The sequence below is a fragment of the Loxodonta africana genome, chromosome 5 (assembly GCF_030014295.1).
Source record: "Loxodonta africana isolate mLoxAfr1 chromosome 5, mLoxAfr1.hap2, whole genome shotgun sequence".
NCBI classification, from domain to species: Eukaryota; Metazoa; Chordata; class Mammalia; order Proboscidea; family Elephantidae; genus Loxodonta; species Loxodonta africana.
Window position 1 is genome coordinate 84,569,790 of NC_087346.1, and position 6,077 is coordinate 84,575,866.

Here is a 6,077-nt window from a genome sequence, read left to right on the forward strand (position 1 = left end):
GAAAACCCTTAACCATTCTGCTGTAGTCTTAACATATATGTAAAAATGGTATGGGGGCAGTGTCTTACCTTCTCTAACTTCTCAGGGGGAAAGGAGAATCAAGATCAACAGCCCAAGGCTTATTCTTATAAGGTGGTGGTCAGATGGCCTTCCCCTTTTGCCATCTTTACCAACTCTGACACCAATCATCCCTCCCAAAACACTCTGTACTTCTTTACTGGGTTTGATAATTCATTACAATGGCCATACAGAACTCGTAAACCGTATTTAGGATTATGGTGTTTATTAGGAAAATAACAGGTTACAATTCAGGCTCACAGTTCTTCCACCAGGCCAGCCTCTTCCCAGTCGTGCTCACAGGCACCCTTCTCCTTGGTCCTAGATCTCTGCCCAAAGGCCCTCAGCTTTCTCTCTTTGTGTTCTGGGAAGCCCACCACACCCTCTCCTGCTGCTGGATCTCTGCTGCCACTTCTCGAGCTCTCTCTTGCTCTCTTTCTGTCTCCTGTTTCCAGAAGCTTTTCAGTGCAGGGACCCTGGATCCAAAGGATGCTCTGGCTCTTCTTCTGTGGCGGTGGTGGGGGCCTTTTTTTTTTTTTTTTTTTTTTGCCTCTGGCGTGGCTCGTTTCAAGCCCAGTGGGATGGCAAACTGACCAATCTTGTAGTGTTTTTGTCTGGTTTTGGTATCAGGGTTATGTTTGCTTCATAGAATGAATTAGGGAGTATTCCTTCTTTCTCTATCTTTTGTAAGATTTTAAATTGTATTGGTGTCAATTCTTCTCTAAATGGTAGAATTTCCCAGGGAAGCCATCTGGGCCAGGACTTTTTTTTGTGGGGAGGTTTTTGATCACTGATTTGATGTCTTCATTTTTTGTGGGTCTGTTGAAACTTTCTATTTTCTTTTGAGTCAGTTTAGGTAGATTGTGTGCTTCCGAGAATTTGTTCATCTAGGTTATCCAGTTTGTTGCCATATAACTGTTAATAATATTCTGTCATATTCTCTTTATTTCTATTGGGTCAGTTGTAATGTCCCCACTTTCATTTTTATTTTGATTATTTGTATCTTTTTTCTTTTATCCTTTGTCAATCTGGTTAAAGGTTTGTCAATTTTATTTTTTGATCTTTTCAAAGAACTAACTTTTGGTTTTATTGATTCTATTGTTTTTCTGTTTTCAATTTTATTTATTTCTGCTTTGATCTTTGTTATTTCCTTCTTCTGTAAGGTTTAGGCTTAGTTTACTCTTCTCTTTCTAGTTCCTGGAGTTGTCAAGTAAGGCTGTTGATTTGAGATCTTTCATCTTTTTTCATGTAGGCACTTATTAGTATATAAGTTTCCCTCTGAGTACTACCTTCACTGCATCCTATTTTGATATGTTACGCTTTTTATTTGACTCTAGGAAATTTATGATTTCTTTCTTTGACTTATTGATAATAGTGTTATTTAATTTTCCATATGTTTGTGTATTTTCTAGTTTTTTTTTTTCTGTTATTGATATCTAGCTTCACTCCATTGTGGTCAGAGAAAATACTTTGTATGATTTCAATATTTTTAAACTTATCAAGACTTGCTTTGTGACCTAACATGTGGTTTATATCCTAGAGAATGATTCATATGCACTGGAGTAAAATATATATTGTGCTAAGACTATTGTCATTTTTAATGGCTTTACACAATTTGATATTCAAAAGGAACCATAATTACACTTCTGCAATCACAAATGAACAGATACATGCACACTTATAAACAGATACGCACACACTCCCTGACCTGGGAGCAGTGGGATGTGACAATTACCCTTTAGTGGACTTTCCAGGTCTTGGCTTTGAGGTAGCAGTGTGTATAGTGGTAAACCCAAGAGATATCTATGAGATAGATCATTTTATGCCCATTTTTCAAATGAGGAAACAATCTTAGAGAGATTAAACTAATTTGCCCAGTGTCATTTAGCTACTAAGTATAAAGTCTGAATTCAAAACTAGCCCACCAGGGCTCCACAGGCTTATATTAGATCAGTAATTCTCAGACTTTAGTGTGCATCAGAATCACCTGGAGGACTCCTTAAAACGGATTGCTGAGCTCTGCCCTAGATGTGCTAATTAAGTAGTTCTGGCGTGTGGCTGGAGAAATTGCCTGTCTCACAAATTCCCAGGTGCAGTTTGGGTTGTGGGAGGAGCCCTGGTGATGCAGTGGTTAAGAGCTGGGCTGCTAACCGAGAGGTTGGCAGTTAGAATCCACCAGGCTCTCCTTGGAAATTCTATGGAGCAGTTCTACCGTGTCCTGTAGGGTCGCTTTGAGTTGGAATCGAGAGGGTGGGCAGTGAGTTTGGTTGTTGGGGGGATTGCTCGAGAACCATTTGCTTTAGACTCGTAAACCTCTATCCCCATCTAGTGGTTCAAGTAGGAAATACAATGAATATGAATTTTACATGTTTCATTTAATCCTCATAACTGCCCTAATGAAATGAAAACTGACTTCATTTTGAAAAGGATGCAACTGAGATGATAAGAGGCAAAGTAATCTGCTCAAGATTATAATTAATATATGGAGAACTGGTAACGGGATCCCAGACCGTCAAACTCCAAAGCTAATGCTCCCATTGTATATGTTATCTTGTCTAAAACACATCTTTAGACCATCTTCCCTAGTAGTTACACTTTTAAGGAAATGATCAGAAACATGGAGAAACGGTTAGGCAAAAAGATGTTTATCACAACATTATGATATTGAAAATTCCTAAGAAACTTTAAGGTCATCATCAACAAGATGATGAAATAGCTACAGCTCAGAATATTTCAGAAACAACAAAATGATGTTAAATGCCTATTTTTATTCTTATAATTTTAGCTAAATTACCTTTAAAAATTCCTCCCATCAAGCCTCAACTAATAAACAAAGAGTTAGCAAGTGCATTCAAGTTATTAAGTATTTTAATTTTATGGAAATTGCCTATATAATATGAGGAAGAAAATGTAAGCTATTGTGTAAAAGAATGAATTTAAGAACATCCCCCCCAACACACATAAAAGACTCATTAACATTGGATGTGTTATTTGTGACTCATTTTACTTTTCGATATTTGCCAAATATTCTATAGTGAGTATGTATTTTATAATTAGAAGAATATTAGTATTTTTTAAAGAAAGAGCAACTAAGCCTTTCAACCTTCTGACAAACTTTCTTACACTCTTCTTTTTGGAAATTCTAAATTTCTATCCATTTACAAAACATATTTAAAGAGAAAGTAACAATTTTTGAGCATCTACTCTGTGCTCAGCATGATGTGAGTTGGTATGAGGGATATGTAAGAAGAATAAAGACCGTTCCATTTTTTAGGAGTTTTCCTAAAACTCCCATAGGCAGAACTAGTGCAGGAAAAAATTGCATATGATATAAGATAAAATGTAAATGATGTGTGCTGTAAGCCTTCAGGGGAGCTGGGGATATGAGGGATGTGTAATGTTAGAGGAGATGTTAAGTAAATAGGGCTTCACTGATGGAGAGTAGAACCTTCTAGAACCATATGAGCTGGACAAAGAGACAGGAAGAAGCATAACATAAATATAGGAACAGGGACTGGATCAGCCTGCTCCTCTTTCTTTTTTTGTTCTCTATCCAGCCTTTTACTTACATGCTTCATTTATAACCATCCCCTCAAATTGGTGATATTGCCTTTTTCAGTGGTCAAGCCTGTCTTGTTTCTTCCCTGGTGAGTGTACAGCTGTCCCTTATTTGCAGGAAATAACCTTGTACTTAGCCACTCCTAGTTTGGCTCACCAACTGACTGCATCATCATCATCACCTGGGAGCTTATACATACTACAGAATCACAGGCCTTGCTCCAGACCCACTGAATCAAAATCATTGCTTTTACAAGATTCATATGCACAGTAACGTTTGAGAAACGCTGGTATAGTGTGCAACACTGTCATACAGCCTGAATCACAGGTAAAGGAGGCAGCCACAGTGTAGTATAACAACTGAAGGGCTGACGAGGCTCTCCCCAAACAAAATTTTTTACTTCCCCAGCAATACCATGATAGGACTCAATCTTTGAAGGGATGGTGGATGATCTGGGAGGGCTATGTATTAGCCAACACTTGAGCAAGAATCTTTTGCCAGGCTAACCACCACTTTTTTTTTTTTTTTTTTTAACCACAGCAAATACCTGTTTAGTAGCATGCAAAAAGGAATGAGATGTGGTAGCTTGGATAAACCCAGAGTTTATGTTCAAACTCTGGTGAAGCACAGAAATGGAGGGTGCTGGTCCCCAGAAAAATGAAATGGGGCACTACAAGAGCAGAGGACCCTTGACTAGGAAGTTGAGGAGCAATGAGGGCAGCTTCATCTTCATAATTATGTCTGTGTCACATTACAGCTCAGCCTCCTCCTCGCTTCTTCGTTTGAAGAATTCTCCTTTGCCAGCATAGAATTTTGCTTGTTAGCAGGCGAGTCTTGTTTCTAAATCTTATTGGCTATCAATTCAAAGTGAACATAAAAGCTCAGTGGCTGATGCTATTGGGTTAGGGGTGAGGCGGGGAGGCAAGAAACACCAGGTGGACAAAATCAAATCCAATATCTGTTGTGAGATGGTGGCCATCCATTTTCCATCAGGTGTGATTTTTTTCAGAGTTTTAATTAGGCGCTTGGCCTGAGTCACAGTGAAACCTTTAAGGATTTGTGAAGGAAGGACAGAGTTGTTGGTTTTAAATCCAACATTTTTGGTTCCCTTCTTGGTTTTCTGAAATGAAGTTTGGTTTCCTGAGAGCAAGGTGAATCTTTTTTAGGTTCCTTAAAGTACTGACTGAAGGGAACAGGGTCAAGTGCGGAAAGAGAAAACAAGTGGGCAGAGATATGTCTAAAAAAGTAAGAAGAATGACTCCAAGCTCATGTCTTGTGAGTTTCCTTTTTCTTTCTTTTTAACAATACATAAAGATAAGACATTAATGTGAGTGACTGAAGTATAGCCTGTTATCAATGGCTTCAGGCACTCCAAACATCCAGAAGAAGAATCCCCATGATAATTTAGGCCACTAGGCTGAGTTTCAGAGGTGGCTGTCCCCCACATTTCATCATCCTACTTTGCTTCCCACTGAAAGTAGGAAAATATAAGATCTCCCCTTGCCAATGGGACTGGAACTATCCCCTTGAGAAGTCTATCCTAGGCCATGAGACAGAAAAGCTTATAAGGAAAGTGTGTGCTAGCTTTGCTGCATTATCTCGTTTGTCATCCTTAGGTATTATTCTTTATACACTTTATCAACTGAAGACATCATAGGATACATCCAGCCATTTTAGAATCAGCAGGTGATGACCACTAGACATAGAAACTTGTGAGAAGTGGGGCAGTGGTGGTGGGATGGGGATGACAGAGACAAGGGGGGGGATCACTTTTAGAGCCTCCTGTCTCTACCTGTGTGTACCTTAACCATTAGAGTAGACTTTCAAAGTGTTATCAATAACTTAGCAAGGGCACACAGAATAATTAAACATCCTTACTGTAAGGAACTCAGATCTGGTATTCAGGCTTCCAGACAGATACTGGTGCTGATGAGATGAATAGTTCTTTTGTTATTCCATTCTCAAATTCAGTAGATGTTTTTGTCACACTGTACTCACAGATTCAGATGTGTCAACATATATGCCACTATGTGACCTATATATTTTGATGCAAAGTGAATGAATATCTCTGCAATGAAAGTACTCATATCTAGATTAAAAAAAAAATCATTTGGAAAAGAAGTAGTGAAACATAACAATGTAGTTTTATTTTGATGAGGATAATTCTTAAGCTACAGTTTTATACAGAATAAGTTAATGGTTTTTTCCATGTGCAATTAAAATATAAAACTGCCAGGGGTGGGGTGTTTCGGCAACTAGTGCATGGCTTAAACACTTGCGTCTCAGATCCCTTCTTACCTTGAGATTCTATGATAAAAATGATGCTGAGTACATAAAGCTACAGAGTGTGGTGGCTCACTCCATATCCCAGACAGTTCACCTGCAGGAGAAGCAGACTACAGAATTTTCATGGGAGTTTTGGCAGCCATTTTTAAATCAGTCAATAAATATTTTTTGGATA